This window comes from Coloeus monedula, assembly GCF_965178545.1.
Source record: "Coloeus monedula genome assembly, chromosome: 38".
Taxonomy (NCBI): Eukaryota; Metazoa; Chordata; class Aves; order Passeriformes; family Corvidae; genus Coloeus; species Coloeus monedula.
In genome coordinates, this window is record NC_138818.1 from 984,927 (window position 1) to 1,007,047 (window position 22,121).

The window sequence follows — 22,121 nt, forward strand, 5'->3', positions numbered from 1 at the left end:
AACTCACACCAGAAGCCCCTCCCGCCTTCTTTGCCTCCGGGCAAACACCAGCCTGATCATCGGCTGCCCGACGTGTTTCCTCTGAGGAGGAGCCAGCGCACGCACCCATCTCACGCCGATTCCACTGAGCCGTCCAGCGAGGACGCTGTGGAGGCCAACGCTGCGTCCCCTCTGCCCGAGGGCACGCCGGGGCTTGTGGTGACAAACCCCCAGTGGCGTTAGGTTGGCGCACCGAAAAGGGACGACACACACGTGCGTTCCTGCATCGTCCTCGCTGCCAGGAGGCTGCGAGTGTCAGTGATTAGGAGCTGCCGATGCCTCTCGCGGCAGCGCGCTCTGTTTTAAAAGCCGCACTCCGAGAGGAGGCTGCCAACTCCTGCCAGGAGAGCAGCCTGTCCCAGAGGATCCCACCGTGCCTTTTTGTTTCCAGGACCGGATGCCTGTGTCTTCTTGTGAGTATTCTTGTGATTCCTGGCCCCTGGGAAATTATTTTTAATTTCTCCTTTTTGCCGGTGGTGGGTGAAGTTGAGGCTGAGGTTTAAGATGGGAGCTAAGCTTTCCCAGCCTCAGCGGGAGGTTTATCTCCAGGTTGGGGAGTCCCTGAAGAATTGTGGGTTAAAGTTATCAAAGGGGTTTTTGAAAAGGTTTGTGAAGTGGCTGTTCTTTTATTTTCCCCAGATGTCCCCTGCTAATTTGAAGTCAGCCACGTTTTGGCAATTTGTGGGGGACAAAATATTAGAATTAAACCAAAGGGGAGATCCCTCCGGAGAGAGGTTTCTCTACATGGTCTGGGCTTTGACAGATAAACACGAAGCTAATCAGAAAATAAAAGAAAAGCCCCAAATTCTCCCCAGTTCTTCCCAAGTCCCTCTTTCCCCCCCTCGCGTTCCTCATCCCACTACCCCTTCGTTGAAAAGACCGGGAGCTGTAAAATGCCCAGAGGCACAGGGCTGCCACCGTCTCCCTGACTCTCCTCAATCCTCTCAGCCGCCCTGCCAAAGTAGCTCTGGCCAGGCTGTTTCGGCTTCTACCCAAACCCTCTCTCCTATGCCCTCTTCCCCGGTTGTTCTCCCAAAAAGCAGTTCCCAGTTTTATTGCCCTGAAAATGATGGCGAAGGCTTTTCTTCGTCCACCGGTTTGTCCCCTTTCCCTGCTGTTCCTGCACTCCCCCAAAATCCTCTTGCCGCCCCTCCTCCTCGCCCTGTCCTGGCCCCGCCCCCTCCAAACATGAGGACTGTGAGCTCCTCCTTTGCGTCGGGTCCCGCCCCCTGCATCGGGAGTCCCCGCCCTTCCCGTGGCCACTCCTCTTTGTCCTCAGCCCCCACCTACTGGGAGGAGCCTTCTGGTTCCCGCGCCTCGTCTGCCGGTTCCCACGCTGTGGAAACCGGAACCGACGCCATCTTGAACCCGGAACCAGGAGCCTCCTCCGGTCCCTTCGCCGCTCCGGTTACTTATAACCGAGCTGGCGGCAACCCCATCTGGAAACCCTTGGACCCTGCTGGGCTCAAAGAACTTTGTAAAGCCCAGAAGGAGTTTGGGAGGGAGAGTCCATATTTCCGGAATCTCCTGCGGGCCACCCTCACTAATACAGTGTTGGTCCCAGCAGACCTCCAAAGCATTTTTTCCTGCTTGCTTTCTCCAGCCGAATTTGAGTTGTGGGATGATGGGTGGAGAAAGCAACTAAGAGAGGTCCTCCCAATCCTGTTGCAAGACCCTAATAACGCAGGGGTTTCCATGGACCACCTTACCGGTGAGGGGTTGCTTGCCAAGCCACAAGACCAGGCCCGAAACACCCCAGAGCCGGTCTTAAATGCTGTAAAACATGCAGTGGAGCAAGCATTTTTAATGATGCCCCCTAAATCGGCGCCTCTACTAAATTTTACTGAAATTCAGCAACTCCCAAATGAACCATTTATTGACTTAATTGACAAATTAAAATTAGTGGTGGAGAAGCAAGTGGAAGATACAAGAATTAGAGAAAGCATAATCACTCAAATAGCAAAAACTAATGCAAATGAACCTTGTAAGAGAGTGATTATGACCCTTCCACTTGATCCTCCACCAACATTAAAGCAGATGATTTGGCACTGCACAACCTTAGTTCCAATTGGCCAACCAAATTTAAAAATGAGGGGGAATGTGGTAGGAGCTGCGGGTGCTGCTGAGGCAACGGCACCTCAGGACAAGAGGATGACAAACAGAACCTGGACTTGTCACAGATGTGGCAAGCCAGGACATGTGGCCCGGAACTGTAGAGCTCCAGCCCCGATTAATCAAAGTTCCCGAGCTGTTTCCCCAGGGCAAGTAGCATCGCCCACTCCCATGGAGGTACGGCCAGGAAACTGAGGACCCAGCGCGGATCTGCAGCCCCGTGTGATCACATAAATAAAGAAGCCGCAACCAGAAAGACTGTGACTGCAGCCACTGCAACCACGATGGACTCTATCACACCTCAACGAGTCCTCGTGAGCTGCAAAGGACTGAAAGACTGCTGCTTGTTTGTTATAGGAGACACCATGCGTACACCACCAGAGATCTCAATAACACCAGAGATCGTCCAAGTAGGATCACAAGGACTCTTTACAATTAACATCCAATGTATTCACCCACCTTTCTTTCTTGCAGCTGGCCAGGTTCTTGCCCAGGCCATCCTCATGCCCAGAAGTTCACCAGATAACTACAACCCATCTGTCTTCTGGGCTGAGATGGTAGGGGAGGACAAGGCGATGCTAAGCGGCAAGATTTCATGCCATGGCTCGGACATCAGCCTAGCAAGGATGATGGACACGGGGGCAGATGTGATGGTCATCGCCTCCAACAACTGGCCGTCACATTGGGGGTTGCAACTGGCGGAAGGTATTGTTACGGGTGTGGGAGGATCTGTGGCTGCCCAGAGAAGCAGGATGCTTGTCCAGATTGAGGGTCCAGAGGGGCGGATTACAACAGTCCGTCCATTTGTTACTGACTCTGGGTTTACATTGTGGGGCAGGGATCTCATGTCTCAGTGGGGAGCCTAGGTTGAGATCCCATCTCAACCCTGGGATTTTTAGTAGGGGTCACTGTGGAGCGCCCCACCCAGAAATTGAATTGGCTCACCAATAAAAGGGTCTGGGTGGATCAGTGGCCTTTAAAAGGACACCAATTGAGAGCGCTCACTGCACTCGTGGAGGAGCAGCTGGGGAAGGGGAACATTGAGCCTTCCAACAGCGCTTGGAACTCCCCGGTCTTTGTGATCCGGAAGCCAGGGACAGACAAGTGGAGACTCCTTCACGACCTGCGGAAAATTAACGATGTCATTGAGGACATGGGACCCCTGCAGCCCGGAATGCCATCACCCTCTATGCTCCCTAGGCAGTGGAAGCTAGCAGTCATAGACATCAAGGACTGCTTCTTCCAGATCCCCCTGCATCCAGACGATGCACCCTGGTTTGCCTTCTCGGTGCCTTCCCTCAACCGAGAGGCTCCCATGCAGCGCTACCACTGGTGAGTTCTGCCGCAAGGCATGAAAAACTCGCCCACCATCTGCCAGTGGTATGTCGCTCGCACTCTGTCCCCTGTCCAGAAAAAGGCAGTTAGAGCTGTGATCCTACACTACATGGACGATGTTTTGGTGTGTGCGCCCACGCAGCAGTACCTGGACTGGACTCTGGGGGAGGTAATCAGGGCTTTAGAGGCTGATGGATTCGAAATCCATCCCAAAAAGGTCCAGAAGACCTCACCTTTTAAATATCTAGGACTCAAAATTGAGGAGCAGACAGTGGTGCCCCAACCATTAAAGATCAATGATAACCCCAAGACTCTGCAGGAACTCCATCAATTCTGCAGATCCATCAACTGGGTGAGGCAGCTCCTGGGACTGACGACTGAGGACCTTGCCCCTCTGTTCAACCTGCTTTGTGGGAACGAGGATCTCAAATCCCCGAGGCAGTTGACAGAAGAGGCAAGAAACTCCCTCATCAAAGTCCAGGAGGCACTGTCATCTCGCCAAGCCCATCGTTATGCCCCAGGTCTGCCCTTTCAATTTATAGTGTTGGGGAAAATGCCATACCTCCATGGGCTGGTTTTCCAGTGGGACAAGGTGCTGAGGGATCCCCTTCTGATTATTGAGTGGGTTTTCCTCTCGCACCAGCCATCCAAAAGTATTACCACGCCACAGGAGCTCATGGCTCAGTTGGTGATAAAGGCTAGGTCTTGCCTCCGTACCCTTGTGGGGTGTGATTTCACATATGTTTACCTGCCACTAACAACCAATGCACTGGACCATCTCCTTCAAAACAACAATCATCTCCAATTTGCCTTTGATAGTTATTCGGGACAAATATCGGCTCACAACCCAAAACACAAATTGTTCAATTCGGCCTTTAAATTAATTCCAAAAGAAATTCAGAGTCGTGAACCCCTCAATGCCCTGACGATCTTTATGGATGGTTCTGGGGCATCTCACAAGTCTGTCATCGTTTGGAGGAATCCTTGCACTCAGAAGTGGGAGTCTGATGTGCAGGTGGTCGAAGGATCACTGTAGGTTGCGGAGCTTGCCACAGTGGTCAGAGCATTTGAGCGGTTCAACGAACCTTTTAATTTGGTAACAGATTCCGCATATGTAGCAGGAGTGGTGTCCAGAGCAGAAAGAGCATCACTCAGAGAGGTGGCAAATCCAAAAATCTATAAATTGCTTTCAAAGCTAATCCAAATTGCCTCCCACCGAAAGCAACCCTTTTACGTAATGCATGTGAGGTCACACACTGACCTGCCAGGATTTATTGCCGAAGGGAACAGGAGAGCAGATGCCCTAGCTATGCCCGTTGAGCTAGCGAATCTGCCTTAGAGATTCCAGCAAGCCCAGCTGAGCCATGCAATGTTCCATCAAAATGCTCCAGCTCTCGTCCGGATGTTCCACCTCACTAGAGACCAGGCGAAAGCCATTGTGGAGACATGCCCCAACTGCCAAAAACATCAGCTTCCATCACTAGGTCAGGGGGTTAACCCCCGAGGCCTAGGCAGTTGTGAGGTATGGCAAACAGATGTCACCCACTTCCCCCAATTTGGCTGCCGGAAATATATTCACGTTTCCGTGGATACTTTTTCTGGTGCAACCTTTGCCTCAGCCCACCGTGGAGAGAGGGCCAAAGATGTCATCAACCACCTAGTCCAGGCCTTCGCTGTGTTGGGGACACCAAATAAATTAAAAACTGACAATGGCCCTGCGTACACCTCTGCAGAGTTAAACAGATTCATGAGGGAGTGGGGTGTGAATCACATCACTGGCATCCCTCACTCACCCACAGGCCAAGCCATCGTGGAGAGGAAAGATCAGACACTAAAAAGACTGCTTGAACAACAAAAGGGTGGCAGTGAGATCGCTGCCCCCACCATAAGACTGTCCAAAGCGTTGTTCACTTTGAACTTTTTAAACTGTTCCTATGAGGAACCTGATCCTCCCATCATGAGACACTTCACAAACTCTGCCAAACATAAACTGACTGAGAGCCCTGAGGTTCTAATAAAGGACCCTGACACTTTACAGATATGTGGCCCATACCCCCTAGTCACCCAGGGTAGAGGCTACAGGTGTGTTTCAACCCCAGAAGGACCTAAATGACCTGGAAATGACCTAAATCCCTGGAAAGTGGATCAAACCTTTCTTAACAAAGACATCAAAACCAAAGCAGCCTGAAAACACAGTAGCAACTGCCTGGAAAAGGAGGAGAAACAAGACCTCCTGAATAAACAAGAAATTCTCCTCCCAGGCTGCAAAGACAAACATTCCCTTTCCCACCTTCTCTATTGTGTTTCCCTCCCCTAAGTGGCCCTTTGTTCTGAAAGAGGGGGAGTCCAAGGGAGCCATTGTTATTTAAGTTAATTGTATTTGTATTAATTTTATTTACGTTACACTGTCCCTAAAGTTATCTCCCATAACTGCGTGATGACATCCTACATGCTGCTGTCCCACCTGCTGCTGCAGCTCCTCCTGTACACTGGGAGCTCCAGTAGCCAGATCCCTTCAGTTATCAAGGACATTGTATGGGGTTTCCTTATGGAGTTGTTAATTTTATTAGCCCTTCCCATGTTTAAGTGTTTGGTTTTGAAATCCCTTAAGCCTTTCCCCTCATTTCAATGTAATAAAGAAGGGGGAGATGTTGGGGTGGGTCAGCCTGCTCTCGGGCTGAAACCATCAAATGTCAGTCACCAGAAGAGATCACTGAGGTCTAGGTTACCTCCCCCTGGGTGGCTCCCAATCCTAAATTACCTCCCCCTGTTCCAGAAAGTTCTCCCTTTTTTAGTTATTAATTGGTTCCCTGTTATGACTCCTGCCTCCCTGTTTTCCCCATTTGTTCTGAAAAACTGTATCCTCCCCTCTACTTGTACCCCATTGGTTGTTTTCCCTTTCCCTGCCTTACTCCACCCCGCCATAAAGGGGACTAGCCTGCGTCTCCTCGGGGCTTTTGCTGGTCCCTGGTCCCTCCTGCAAATAAACCTGTTGGAACTCACACCAGAAGCCCCTCCCACCTTCTTTGCCTCCGGGCAAACACCAGCCTGATCATCGGCTGCCCGACGTGTTTCCTCTGAGGAGGAGCCAGCGCACGCACCCATCTCACGCCGATTCCACTGAGCCGTCCAGCGAGGACGCTGTGGAGGCCAACGCTGCGTCCCCTCTGCCCGAGGGCACGCCGGGGCTTGTGGTGACAAGCCCCCAGTTGCGTTCGTACCACAGTATCTCCTGCCACTTCCCACAGTGCAAAGGAAATGTGGAAGTAGTCCCAAAGGGTGACTGGATCTGTGAAGTATGCCAGAAGGCCTTCTCTACCAAGATTGGCTTGGGACAGCACAAGAGGCTGGCGCATCCTCTTATAAGGAACCTGGAAGGAATTGCTGCCCCCCATCCAAAGGAAACATCGGTTAGAGGAGCCCACCAAAAGGTATGGACTGAGGAGGAAGAGGCTCTTCTGAGACAATTACTGATAAAGTATGATGGTAACATCAATAACTTAACTGCAGAGCATATTCCATCTAAAATGGCCAAGCAGGTATGTGATAAAAGATGTCTTCTAAAAGTTCCCTCTAAAGCTGTTCAACCTGATATAGATGGCTAATGGTCCTAATGTGGGGAGAGGAGAACATCCCCCATCTCCCAAATTGCTGATAGAGGGACTGCTATGGCTCCATTATTCATGGGCCTTGAATCCTTCCCTTCACAGAAGGAAGCAGATAACACCACTTGTAAAGCCCTGATTATTGAGAAAGAAGTGGAAAAGAATATCAAAGAGATGAGGAGGAACTCTGCTCCGGGGCCACACGGGATTACGTTGGGCCGTCTTGTCAAAATTCATCCCAGGTATTCCCTATTGATGGAGATCTTCAATTTATGGCTCGTAACCAGAACTCTTCCTGCTGCCCTGAATGAATGCTGGTCAATCTTGACCCCCAAGTCTATCGATATGGATAGGCTTAATGACATCAATAACTGGAGGCCTACCACCATTGCTTCTATGGTGTTTAGGTTATTCTCCAGGACTTTAACAGCAAGATTGACCAAAGCATGTCCCATAAACCCCAGACAAAGGGGATTTATACATGCAGCAGGATGTTCTGAGAATCTGAAGTTGTTACAACTTACTGTCAAACATGCAAAAAAGGAGCACAAAGAGTTTGGGATTGTTTTCGTGGACATTGTGAAAGCTTTTGACACCGTATATCATCAGCATATTATCATGAGTCTGATGCAGAGAGGGGTTGACCCCCACGTTAAACATCTTGTTGGCAAAATTTTACGGACATCGACACCAAAAAGGAAAAGACAAATCCTTTTAAGTGTCAAACAGGGCGATCCAATGTCACCCTTATTATTCAACCTGGTGCTTGGCCCTCTATTATGTAAATTGGAGAATCTTGGTGAAGGCAACTGTCAAGGAAGTTTCAAAGATACCCCCATGGCCTTCGCTGATAATTTAGTGTTATTGAATGACTCCTGGGAAGGTATGTGTACGAACATCAAGATCCTAGAGACCTTTTGCCATCTAACTGGTCTCAAGACACAGGGGGAGAAGTGTCATGGCTTTTACACCAAGCCAACTAAAGACTCTCCTTATACCATCAATGACTGTCCAGTATGGATGATAAATAGCATCCCCCTTAATATGATTGACCTTGGCCACTCTGAGAAATATCTTGGTTTACAGATTGATCCCTGGACTGGTATAGCAGATACAGGTTTATCCAAAACACCAGAAATTAGCTCTGTCGGATTGCTGACACACCACTAAAGCCTCTTCAGAAAATCAAGATACTGAAAACTTACTAGTATCCAGAGATTGGTACACCTTGCCCACCACACCAAAGTAAAAGTTGGGCTCCTGGAATCCCCTGACTTGTTAATTCAATCTTTTGTCAAGGAATACCTTCATCTTGCACCAAACATCTGTGATGCTATCTTGTACTCGGATTGTAAAGATGGTGGTCTGGGTTTCTTCAAGTTGGTGGCGCTTCTTCCAAGTATACAAGCACGGAGATTGCATAGACATAAAGAGCTAAAGAGAATATCCCACCAATTTGGAAGCCTATTCCATTACCAGAAGGTATCCCTGCTGAGGGTGAAGATGCATCTGAACGGGAGGTTGCCGTTCCAAAGAACCACTGCCCAAGACCTTGTAACTGACAGAAACATGAATACAGTAAGTGGAAGCAACTGTTATTCCAAGGCCACGGTATTGAGAACTTTGAAAATGGTAATATCAGTAATTGGTGGATAGCAAGGTAGAGAGGAATACCTCACAGAAAATTGATAACTGCGCTACAACTGAGAGCCAATGCCTTCCCCATTTGAGGGTTCCTGGCCAGGGGTAGGCAAAATGAATGTGTGAAAACCTGTAGACATTGTGGCACTGGTAATGAAACACCAGCCCATATTATTGGGAATTGTCCAATACCTCAAGAGGTCAGGATTAAAAGACACAATTCCATCTGTGAGATGCTTAGCTGCGAGGCTAAAAAGAAGAATTGGACTGTATTCCACGAGCAGCGTATCAGAGATGAGAACAACGAGTTATACAAGCCAGATCTGATCTTTTTTAAAGGAGAGGCATTCGTGCTGGACATGATGGTCAAATACCAGCACTCCAACTCATCCTTGAAAGATGCTGCCAGTGAGAAGGTCAAGAAATATTAGCAACTTCACAGACAAGTTCAAGATCTTAAAAATGCAGCAGACATTGAATTCATGGGCTTTCCTGTAGGAGCGCAAGGAAAGTGGTACGAGAAAAACTCTGAGTTGCTACTGGCCCTAGGTTTCTCTAAGAAGAGGCAAGAGAAGACTGCCTGGGCCCTGGCATCCACAGCGCTCCTCTCTTCCACTGACATCGTTCATATGTTTGCGAGCAAAGCTCAATCGTTTCTGTTGATGGAACATGGAACATAAATACGGCTGAATGGCATTGCTGGACAGTGCGTAGGACACATGAGAACAATACAATTCTGCCAATTGTCCTGTGTCGCCCACTGCCCGTATTTGGGATAAATTTAACGATCTGGACCAGGTGGATGGGCCACCTATACTTAACCCAGAAAAGAAACGTATAATCATATATGTGAAAGGAATGGGAGGGATTTATCTCTACAAACAAACTGTGGGTCTGCTGGTGGATAAAGCCAGATACCGAGAGATGAAAGAAGCAGTGGGAGGAACCATAAATTCCATAGGAATTCCACTGATTGACACAAACTGTTACTCACCCAAGGCTGTGCTAAATCCCTGGATTTAGAGAAAAAGAACAGAGACACAAGGAAAAGAAAAGGGGGGGTATACATTAGAATGGGGTCTGTATTAGGTGATTCGGGAAGTCTGTACCTCTCAAGTACCTCAGCCAATGGGGAAAGAGAGAGGGAAATGTGGCTGGAAAATTAGGATAAAAAGGAGGCTGCATCCTCTATCAGTCTGAGAGACCCATGGGAAATGCCCATGACCTCTCTCTTTATTCAAATAAAGTAACAGGACTCCTCTATCTCCTTTTTGGACATAAACCTCTGGTGTTTGTGGATTAATTTTCCTGACATATGTTTAGTAAGAAACCACGAAGATGTTCCTGGAGTAAGATCAAATGGAACAAGCGTATAAGAAACTGTGGACTCAAGATGGAGGAGACAAAGAAAAGATACTTGTCAGTTTGGGAGACCAAAACGGTGACTGAACCAATTGGCTCATATAGTGCAGACATAACTTTGGAGTGGGAAGCACCGTCTTTAAAAAGCCAATTTCCTAAACCATGCAACTGGCAAAAAAATTGAATTCAATAAATGGACTAAGTTATTGTCCCAGGACTGCGGAATCACAAATTTTGAAGGAGATAAAATTAGCAATAATTGGCTGCAAAATAATAGACGCATACCTCACAGGAAGCCCCTTTCAGCATTACAGCTGAGAGAGAATGTCTACCCCACGAGAGAATTTTTAGCCAGGGGTAGACAGGACCAATACCTCAAGGCAAGCAGACACTGCAAGGCGGACAATGAAACTTGCACCCACATCATTGGCAACTGCCCAGTTACACAGGATGCTAGGATTAAGAGGCACAGTTACATCGGCGAGGTGCTGTCTGAAGAGGCGAAGAAGAAGGACGGGGTAGTGTTTCAGGAACCGCATATAAGCGATAACAACAAAGAGTTATATAAACCTAATCTGGTACTGGCAAAGGTCGCCCAGGCATTTGTCGTGGATGTGACAGTGCAGTAGGAATCAGCCAAAACATCGCCGGAAGAAGCCACTCCTGAGCAAGTGAACAAGTACAAACACCTGGAGAAAGAGGTATGAGAACTTACCAATGCAAAGGACGTTGTGTATGAGGGCGTAGTTACAAACTGGGCATCGCTACAGAGGTCGCACCTCCTTGTGGTCCCACTGAAAACGCTGCGAAGGGTAATGAACCTGACCTCTGCCCCAGCAAGTTATTGTTGGAATCATCAGCCAACAATAGCCCCAAAATCAGTGAAACAAATTTAAGGTAAGAGCTGTGGAGCTTTTTACCCAAAACCTAGCCCACGGGTTTGTGCTGGCCAAAGATCAGCAAGTGGTTGGGGGTCCACCACCAATCTAATACTTCCTCTCCTTAATTTGCTACAAACTAAAATTCCGGATCCGTAAAATGGGGCCATCGATACGCTTATTCCAGGTATTGACCAGCACCCCGACCAGCCCTTCTGACTGGGTAGACTGGGGCCTAGCAATTTAAAACTAGACCCCTTGTCTAACACTGAAGGAGACCTGTTGTCTGCAAATTTACCATCTGCCCCCCAAGATTTGGTGGAAAATGAAAATGAACTGGTGGTGTTGGAGTTTTGTAACTAGGGAGTGTCTGAAACGAATGAATGTGTTCATTTTTCCACAAGTTGGGAGGGTTTGAACAGGCTGCCAGAGGTGTACAAACGTCTTACACCTCATCTGAGTGCGAGAGAAGACAGCTGTCTCCTGAAGACCAGCAAGTTGTTTGTACTTAACAATGGGGAAAAAAGCAGCGAGGAAAAGACAGAAAGCACATCAGAAACATCACCTCCCGAGCCAGAGAACAACACGCCAGCAAAATCCCCACCCGTCCCAGGGAACAGCGTGAATCGGACACCGGAGGACATTCCAACAGTGATGATTCCCGACAAAAATCCACCATGTCCATGCGTGGAACCCGGGTGGACCATGTGTTGGGCTTAATTAAACACCTGAAAGGAGCCCACAGGAAAAGGAGGATTCGGTTTCAATGTGCTACATGAGGGAGGGAAAACAGTAACTATCAGTAACTACTGCTAGTCGTTTTCCTAAATGCAGGGCAACAGCTGAAACAGCTCCAGCAGGCCAGTGGATCTGTGAGGTTTGCAGCCGTGACTTCAAAACAGAAATTGGCCTGGGACAACACAAAAGATTGGCACACCCGATTGTCAGAAATCAGGAAAGGATTGTTGCTTCCCACCCGAATGAGACCTCTGCCCGAGGAGCTCACAAAAGGTGTTGAACCAAGGAGGAAGAACATCTGCTGCTAAGGTTAGAGGCTCAGTTTTGGCAAAACAAGAACATCAATAAACTCTTAGCCAAACACATTCCATCCAAGACAGCAAAGCAAATCAGTGACAAAAGGAGATTGCTGCCCCAGGAACCAGCTGTGGGCATGGGAACAGAACCTGGGATGAGTCATCACCCAGATAATGAGGAGGAACAGCTGGGGAACATCAACCAGCAGAGGGAGGGGCAGCTGCAGGCCCATTAGCAGAGAACTCTGGGTGAATGGCTTTCAGCTGGGAAACTCAACACCTTCCCACAGGCATTCCAGCAGTTACTTCATGGCCACGAGATGACATCACTGGTCAATGAGTCAGGGCAGGACTGCTTCGGGATGCCTCCATATGATAAGCCAGAGAAGAACATCAACCCAAGATAAGAACAAAAGGAAGACCCAGGAAAGAAACTCAAGAAGATCTGTCAGGGAGCAATCAAGAGAGGTAATTACCTGCACTTCCAGCGCCTGTTCCATCTAGATAGGGGGAAATTAGCCAAGATTACTCTGGATGATGTTGAATGTTTGTCCTGTGACATGCCACCCCAAGAAATTTATTCAGCATTTAAAGCCAGATGGGAAACACCTGGCAAGTTCAAGAGCCTTGGGAACTTCCAAATTAAAGCTGACAACAGCGCTTTCAGGGACTTTATTATGGCTAAAGAAATTGAGAAGAATGTGCAGGAAATTAGCAAAAATTCGGCTCCTGGTCCAGATGGGATTACCCTAAGGGACCTCAAGGAGATGTACCCCAAGTTCTCCCAGACCATGGAGATAGTCAACCTTTGGTTAACATCAGATAAAAATCCCAGACATGGTGAGGGGATGCAGGACTGTGTTAATACCAAAGTCAGCCAAACCGGATTGTTTAAAGGACACTGATAACTGGAGACCCATCACAATCGATTCCATCTCGTTAAGACTGTTCTCCAGAATAATGAGAGCAAGGTTGACTAAGGCATGCTCCCTCAACCCAAGGCAAAGTGGCTTTATAAGAGCAGCGGAATCCTCTGAAAACTGGAAACTCCTACGAACAATAATTCCATCTGCCAAAAGAGAATACAGACCGCTGGGTGTCGTATTCATGGGCATTGCTAAGGCTTTTGACACCGTGAGCCACCAGCACATTCTACATGGTCTGCAGCACAGGGAAGCGGACCCCCATGTCACCAGACTGGTGAGCAATATGTATGAGAACATCCATACCTATCATCACATTAAAACCTGTTCAGAAAATGGACATTCCAAACAAATAGACACCATCCCTACACTAATATACTTGGCAGACCACAAGGATGCAAAGCAGGGCTCCTTGAATCCCCTGACCTACAAATTCAATCGACTGTCAAGGAATGGCTACACTTCACACCATGCACACATGATGCCGTCCTGTACTCCAGCATGAAGGATGGAGGTTTGGGTATCACCAAACTGATGGGCCTCAATCCAAGTATACGGGCCCAAAGATTACGTCGACTTGCCCAATTGTCGGATGATGCCTTAAGATTGTTCCTGAAAGAAGAATGCTCCGATCAAATCTACAGGAAATTATGGATAACAGCTGGAGGAGATAAAGAAAAGATCCTGTCCATATGGGAGCCTAAACCTAAGACGGAACTGCTGGATGGTGCAGGTGATGACACAACATCAGAATGGGAAGTAGCTACTCCGAAAACTCAGTATCTGCGACCATGTAACCGGAGGAAACAGGAATTTACTAAAGGGAAACAGCTGGTATCCCAGGGCCCTAGTGTTACAAACTTTGAGGAGGGTAACATCAGCAATTTCTGGATCTTTAGATACAGAGGCATACCTGACAGAAAAGTAATAACAGCATTGCAGCTGAGAGCCAATTGTCTACACCACAAGAGAGTTCCTTCCTGGCAAGAGGAAGACAAGATCAGTGTGCCAAAAGCTGCAGGCACTGCAAGGCTGAAAATGAAACGTGCTCCCACATCATCAGAAACTGTGCAATAACACAAAATGGCAGGATTAAAAGACACAACTACATCTGTGACATGTTGATCAACAAAGCTACAAAGGAGGATTGGACAGTGTTACAAGAGCCACATGTGAGGGATGACAACGGCAAAATGTACAAACCAGACCTGATCTTTGTAAGAGAAAAACAGGCATTGGTGATGGAGGTGACAATCAAATGTGAACGCACTGAAGCATCTTTACAGGAAGCTGCAACTGGAAAAGTGAGAAAATATCAACATCTTCATGAACACATTCAGGAACTCACCAATGCAGGAGATATCAAGTTTGGGGGCTTTCCCGCTGGAGAGTGGCACAAGTGGTTCTATGGAACAAATGAGCTCCTAGAGGCCCTGGGTCTCTCCAAAACAAGGCGGGAGAAGACTGCCTGGGCCCTGGCCTCCAGAGCACTCCTCACCTCCGCTGATATTGTTCATATCTTTGCAAGCAAGACTGGCTCGGTTGCATAGAGTTGTTATTGCTTATGCTAATTAAAAAAAAAAAGTTAAATCCTGATGGTACATAAGGACAGTGGGAATGACACAATTCTTCCAAGGATGTAGCATTGTGTTTCACCCACTTTTGAGACAAAATTCTACTGATTTGGACCATGGTGGATGGGCCACTTATACTTAACCCAGAAAAGGAACATATATGAAAATAAATGCTCAGTAAATAGCCAAATGCCTCATCATCTAATTAGTGATGTGAATGAATGGATCAATGAGATTCCCACTGTCCCTACTTACTATCCAGAGAAACCACAGCCAAGGGAACAGGCTTGGCAGAAGCAACACGGAAAGAAGACCCTGTTGAGCTTGACTCTGCTCTGGCGCTCTGACGAGACATGAGAGGTGTGGAATAAGTGGGAGGCGTGGTGCACACTTGGCAGTGTTGGGTGACCCGCTCACTGGTGTCCCAGCCATCGGTGAAATACCACTACTCTGATTGTTCTGGTGAGCACACCTGGCCTCCTGGGTAGAGGAGGGAAGGCTCCCCATGCCGGCAGCAGTCAGACCGTGTCTGAGACCCCAGTGGGGAGACCTGGCCTTCCGTGACCACACTTGGCATGCTGGGGACACGGGGTACACCTGGTCCCCTGTTCCAGTGGGGAGATGTGGCATCTCATCCCAGTGGAGGGCACACCTGCTTCCTGTGACCAGACTTGGCCAGTGGGAGACAGGAGTGTTTCCCAGGCCTGGGTACCGCTGTGGTCCCTGCTGACTCAGTGCCTGAGCAGGTCCCAGTGAGCCCTAGCACATGTTCCTCCCCCCACCCTTACCTCCCTGAACCACCAGCCCATGGTGACATCAGAGTTGTCTCCAGCCTGCTCAAAAGTAGAGAGATCACAGACAGGCACCCACGCTGACATCTCAAGTCTCTCTGGGCTGCTAAAGAGAAGTGAGGTCACAGGGCCTCCATGGTGACATGCCAGGGCTCTTAAATCTTCCACAGACTTGAGAGGTCACGGACAGTCACAGTGGCTGCATGGTGAGAACACTACAGTCTCTAGGTGCTCAGGAGCCCATTTGGCACAGGCACTCACTGAGGTTCTGTGGTGACATCCCAGTGGTCTCTATGCTCCTAAAGAACACTGAGGTCACAGGCAATCCCAGGGGTTCCATGGCGACATCCCAGGAGTCTCCCATCTGCCAAACTGCACTGACTTCACACGCTGTCACAGGGTCTCAATGGCAACGTAACAGGTGTCTCCAGGCTGCTGAGCAGATGTGATGTCACAGGCTCTCACAGGGGTTCCACAGTGACATCCTAGGTGTCTCCATGCTGCTGAAAAGCTGTAATGTCACAGGCACTCACAGCGGCTCTACGGTGACATTCTGAGGGTGTCGAAGGCTGCAAAAGAGCCATGAGGTCACACGCTGTTACAGGGACTCCATAGGGACATCCCCCCAGGTGTCTCCAGGCTGCTAAAAAGGTTCTTCCTCACAGACACCCAGAAGTGTTCCATTGTGACATCCCAGTGCTCCTAAAGAACACTGAGGTCACAGGCAATGACAGCAGCTTTGTACTGACATCCCACGTGTCTCTAGGCTGCTAAAGAGCTCTGACGTCACCGGCAGTGACAACGGCTCCATGGGGACATGCCAGGTTTCTCTAAACTGCTGAAGAGCAGTCAGGTCAAAGGCCCTCCCAAGGCTTCCATCCTCACATTCCAAAGGGAGCCAGGTTTTTAAAGAGCCCTGAGCTCACCTGCACTCACACGGCTTCCATGGTGACATCGCAGGGCTCTCTGGGCCTTCTAAGGAGCCCTGACAGTGACAGACGCTCCACGGTCACATCCTAGAAGACTCTGGGCTGCTAAAGACAGGTCAGGAGCAGTCACAGGCACTCCATGGTGACATCCCAAGGCTCTTTAATCTCCCTCCTCTCTCTGTCACCGCCACCACCGCCACCACCCCTCTCCTGCGCCTCACCACTCCGCGCTGCTCCCGGGGAGAGAAGGAGGGAGTCTTTAGGAGCCGCCGGAGTTCCTGCCTCCCGCCCCGCCCCCGGACAGGCAGCAGCGTGAGCTCTCTAAGCCCGGGGCCCGGGTCTCTAAACCCGCCGTGCCCCTGCCCCGCCTCCCGCCTTCATTTCTGCATCGCTCCGTCGCCCCGCTGCGCTCCTGCTCGCCCCCGCCGCGGGATGAAGAAGAAGCGGGGGACCGTGGGAAAAACGCCGTAAAACCAAAAGACTCCAAGCGACCCAGCCAGAAATCTTTTCGCAAAGAGACGCCGCGCAGCCCCCCGCCACCACCCGCAGCCCGTGCCCAGCCTCACCCGTGCCCGGCTTCCCCTGCTCGCCCAACGCGCCCGCTGCCCCCGCGCAGCCTCCTCCTCTCCCGGCCGCCGCCGCCGCCAGCCGCGCCTGGGACCCCGGGCGGCGGCGGGAAAAGCCTTTCCCGTGCTGCTCCGCGCCACCGCCGAGCCTGAGCGGGGAGGGCGGGGCGGCCTGGGCCGCGCGCGGGCCCTGCGAGGCGGCGCGGGGAGCGAGGGGAAAACAGAAGGAAGGAAAGAAATGCAGAAGGAAAAGCGGCCTGGGCTGGTGCAAAAGGGAAACAACCAACTACCACGCTCCCCTCTAAGACCCCTCCCCATACCCGCACCTCCGCCTCCCGCGCCGAAAAATAAACCACCCCGCAACAGAAACACAAAATTACCTCCTCTCACCTCGCGGAACCAAAGCCGAAAGCCGGCCAAGGGCGCCCGGCCCTGCGCTCTCGCGGCGGGCGGGGGAACTCGCGCCGGGGCCGGTGGCTTGGGGCCGGGCTCGGCCGCCCCGACGCGATCCCCGCCGGCCGGGCTGTGTGTGGGGGCCGTGTGGGCTCTGGGGCAGCGGGGCCGTGGCGGCGCAGGCGGAGCGAAGGTGCTGATAGTGAGGCAAAACATTTGCAGAGAAGCTGCTAAAGTGCCCTGAAGGCCTCTGCCAGCCAGTCAATCCCTTTAGACTGTAAAAGTGCAGTCCTCTTTGCTAGGGTAGGTTCTTCTAAAATCTTCCTCCTTGGAGTATGTGGAGGTTCCTTCCTGGCAGTGACGCCCACCAAGGCTACTGCTGGAGGTGAAGAGAAAGAGAGCTGCCACGAGTGTTGGTGTGGGGAGTTACATCGAGCTCTACTTCATAACTGTTTCTCTTTGCTTGCTGAAAGATGACTGCTTCCCTACTGCTTTAATAGAGTGCACTCTATTGTGCTCTACTGTACACTGCCAGGAGCAGGTTTGGATTTTCTCCTGTGTAGTCAATAATTGCGATCGAGTCCTTTGTGTCAAATCATTTCTCCTACTGAATAATTTGTTTTCTATACATTGATCTGTTTTGCCATGTTCAAGTCCTGCTGGACAGAGTTACTGAAACCAGTGACAGTGTGAGGCCGGGCTTGGATGCAGCCGCCCCAGCCAGGCTCCTGTCTGTGAGAAGGAGCTGAGAAAGCCAGGGGTCCCTCTGTGCCCCTTGTGACTCGGTGGCCGTGCTGCTCTAGGAGCCTTTGTCTGAAGCTGCCACTGCAGCAGCGATGGAGATCCCCAAGGAGCTTGTGTCACTGCTGGTGACATCAGAGCTCTTGAGCAGCCTGAGAGCCCTGGGATCTCCCCATGGAGCCCCTGGGATTGCTGGTGACCTCAGTGTTCCTCTGAGCAGAGACCAGTGGGATGTCACACTGGCACCTCTGTGACTGTCTGTGACAAGAGACCTCTTTTTCAGCCTGCAGACCCCTAGAATGTCCCCGTGGAGCCCCTGTGAGATCCTGTGACATCAGGGCTCCTCAGCAGCCTAGAGACACCACTGATGTCACAACTGACATCCTGTCACAGCCTGTGAGCTCAGTCTGGTTTGGTAGATGGGAGACCCCTGGGATGTCCCCGTGGAGCCTCTGGGATTGCCCATGACCTTGGTGTTCTTTAGAAGCATGGAGAGCACCGGGAGGTCTTTCTGGAACCCTTTGTTTCAGTGCGTGTCTGAGCCAAATGGGCTCCATGGCACGTAGAGACCCCTCTGTTGTCCCCACGGAGCCCCTGTCAATGCCCGTGACCTCAGAAGTCTTTGGAGGATTAAGAGCCCTGTGATGACATGGGATGTCAGCACAGAGGGTCTGTGATCAGGTGTGATCTCATGGCTTGTGGTGGTGCATTCCCCTTCCCTCCCATTTTTCAGCCTCCCCATGATCTGAGAAATGCTGGTTAGGCCTTGGCCTTGACAAACTGCAGCTTGGCTGAGCTACTCTTGAGCTTATCAAAAACAACGTGCACTCCCAGCAACTGGTGCTGTCTAACGTGTTCCTGCTTTTTTTTTATTTTAACAGCCTTGGAAACTTTGTTTGTGCCTGAATGGTAAACACTGCGTGCAGGTGTGCATGTCCTCTCTGGAACGTGGGAGAGGGGCTGCTCTCCTGGATCTTTAAGTGCTTTAGAACTGTAAGTAAGTTATGCTTGTAAGTAAAGTTACTATAGAGGTATGGTGAATCCTGTATGGGTCCTGTTCTGAGGTGTCGGGTTTGAGTTCAGTTCTCAGTTAAGTGTTGTTTAAGTTGAAGTATGGTTGAGTCTAAAAGCTTTTCAGTGTTCTTCCATTGCTAAATGGTTAAGTTTAACTTATAAGTTTAAATGTTGCTACCTTTTACTTAAGTGAAGTGCTGCTGAGCCTTTAGGCCATGTTCTTTTTATCCTTACTCTTTAGATCATCTTTACAAAGACATGCACACACTCACACACATGCACAGATGATTTTCATGGTATTTCATTTTGGATTGACTGACTCTGGATTTTGTTTGTTGCTTTTCCTCGCTGTGCCTTAACCGTTGTGTCAGGAGTAGAGTGAAGCTTGGCAAGGAACCTTGTCCTGCTGTGGCTTTGATATGAAATCTTTCTTTCCTGATAGCTTTCCCATGATTCTTTAAGTGATGTTAAAGTGCCTGTGCCATCCCATCTCTTTAGCAGCATGGTGACCCCAGGATGTCCCCATGGGGCCCCCATGGCAGCACGAGTCCTCATGGTTCTTTTGCAGCCTTTGAGACCCCTGGGATGTCCCCATGGAGCCCCTGTGAGTGCCTGTGACATCCCAGCTGTTTGGCAAGATGGAACCTCCTGGAATGTCTCCAGGGGCCAAGTGTGAGTGCCTGTGACATCACTGCTCTCCAGCAGCAGGGAGCCCTCTGGAATGTCAGTGTAGATGGCCTGTGAGTTCCTGTGACATCGTGGCTCCTTAGCAGTGTGGAGATTGCTGGGATGTTACCCTGGAGGCCCTGGGATTGCCCTTCCCCTGCCTGTTCCTTAGGAACATAGAGAGCCCTGGGATGTCCCCATGGAACCCCGGGGAGTGCCAGTGCCAAAAGGGCTCCTTAGCACCTAGAGACACCTCTGGTTTTGCCACGGAGTCACTGTGAGTGGCCCTGCCCTCAGATGTCTTTGGAAGATGAAAGAGTCCCAGGATGACATGGGATGTCAGCATGGAGGGCCTGTGAGCAGAGAAAGCTGCCGATCGCAAGTGGGGCCAGGATGAAACCTTGTTGTGACTAAAGGCCAGCCCAGGGTGCCAAAGGAGCCCCCTGGAGCTGTGCTGGGCCGCAGCAGCGGTGAGCAGCAAAGTCCCTGTGAGTGGGGCCCCTGTGAGCCAGGAACTCTCCCGTTGGCTGCACTCGGGGGATCCCTGAAGGACGACGGCTCCTGGGCTGCCGACGCCCCCAGTCCTGGAGGCCTCAGCCTTTTCCCTTTGGTGAGAAGATGCCAAGGCATCTGCAGGGAGTATTTCAGTGCCTTGGAGGGGAATTTTTCACAGGTACCTTGTGCAGGCTCTTTGTGTGCTTGTGTGTGTGCAGGTGTGCATGTGCTCTCTGGAAGGTGGGAGAGGAGCTGCTTCCCTGGACTCTGAAGTGCTTTAGGTTTGTCCCTAGGTCAGGCCTGTAAGTTGCTGTTGTGCTGTGGTAAAGCCTGTGTGGGTCCTTTGCTGAGGTGCTGGGTTTCAGTGAAGTTCTAAGTTAAATGTTGTGTAGTTGAAGTACAATTTAAATGCTATTAGGTGTTGCTCCTCTGCTAAATTGTGGAGTTTAATTTAGGGGATCAATTAAGTTAAATGTTGCTGAGTTTAAGTGCGTTTAAGTCCTCTTGAGCCTTTTGGCCATCTTCTTTTAATCCTTACCCTTTCTATCCTTTTGAGAGACACACCCCCACACATGCATACACAGAGAGACACCCTCCTCCGACAGATAATTTTCAGTATACTTCAGTTTGGATTGACTGACTCAGGATTTTTGGTTTTTGCTCTGGGCCAGGTGGGGACATGGTGGGACGGCAAACTGCGCTGCCTGACTGAGACTGGAAACGGATTCCAGGAATCACCCATGAACTGCCATGGGAATGGCCTGGGAACATGAGTGGGGACCACCTGGGATCCTGCCTAGGAACTACATGGGAACCTGTCCAGGGAGCCACCCAGGATCCACCCAGCAACCTCTCCAAGGAACTGCCCAGGAACCATGTGGGAACCCACCCAGAATCCTGCTCATGTAACCTCTCTGGAAACCCACCCCAGGAACCTTTCAAAACCCATCAAGGAACCTCCTGAAAATTCCCAAGGATCTGCCTGAGAACCACCTTGGAAGCCACCCAGGCACCCACCCAGAAACCGCCTGGGACCTGCCTCAGGAACTCCCCCAGCAACTGCCTGGGAACGGCCCAGAAACCCAAGAAACTTGAAGAAACTCCATGGTTAGCACACATTAAAGCTAAACATCATGAGATTTTTCAGGTTCAGCACAGACTTTCTGTTCAGCACCATCAGACTCACAGGCAAGACTCCTTGGGCTACTGGGACCAGCACCACTGGGACTGCAGAGCCCAGGGGGAAGCCCCCAGAGCAAGGGCATTTCTGCAGAGGGGCCTGGGGTGCACTGAAAGTCCTGAGTGAAGCACTGCTGGAGGTGATGTTCACAGTGTGGAAGGAAGAGGCTGTGGTTTAAGAAGGTGTTTGCCATCAGGGTCCCAGACCAGAGCGAGTGAAAACCAGGGAAAAGGGAATCTCCCTTGCTGGGAGCTGCCAAATTTGGAAAGGGCAAACATAGTGGGAGAAGTTTCAGTCTCTTTGTCCTCTTTTCTGCATGAACTCTTCTGATGGTGGGAGGCCGAGAAGAGCTTTGATGCCAGAACTGTGGATTTCTGTTAGGCTTGAGCAAATCTCACCCATGCAATATTGTTGGGGGCACACAAGGTCTGTCCAGCATGGACTGTTAATGCCACACCCCTCAATATGATTGTCCCTGGTAGTTCTTAAATATCTGGGCCTGCAGATTGACCCTTGGGCTGGTGTATCTAAACTGGAACTATCTGTAAAATCAGGAGATTGGTTACAATGGATCGATAAGGCACCACTGAAACCATTACAGAAAATGGACATCTTGAAACCTTATACCACCCCCAGACTGACCTACTTGGCAGACCAAACAGATGTCAAAGCAGGGTTCCTTGAGTCCCTTGGTGTAGTGGTTTGGTCCAAAATACTCATTACTGTTTGCCTTCTGTGAGATAAGAATTAGGAGAAACGCAAAGCAGACACTATACTTGAAAGAATATAAAGAAATTTATTAACAGACCTAAAAGAGGGAAAAAGGGAAAAAATAAAATCATA

General features: G+C 50.1%; 1 long non-coding RNA gene across 1 annotated transcript; it reads right to left on the reverse strand.

Annotated features, from left to right (window-relative positions):
- Nucleotides 1-2,653: 2,653 nt before the first annotated feature.
- On the reverse strand, nucleotides 2,654-16,900 carry LOC309584253. Its single transcript, XR_014227215.1, has 4 exons — nucleotides 16,790-16,900; nucleotides 16,221-16,328; nucleotides 15,292-15,863; nucleotides 2,654-3,274 (listed from the first exon to the last, which is right to left on the reverse strand). It is a non-coding gene; the product is annotated as an uncharacterized lncRNA (long non-coding RNA).
- Between the last annotated feature and the right edge of the window lie 5,221 nt (nucleotides 16,901-22,121).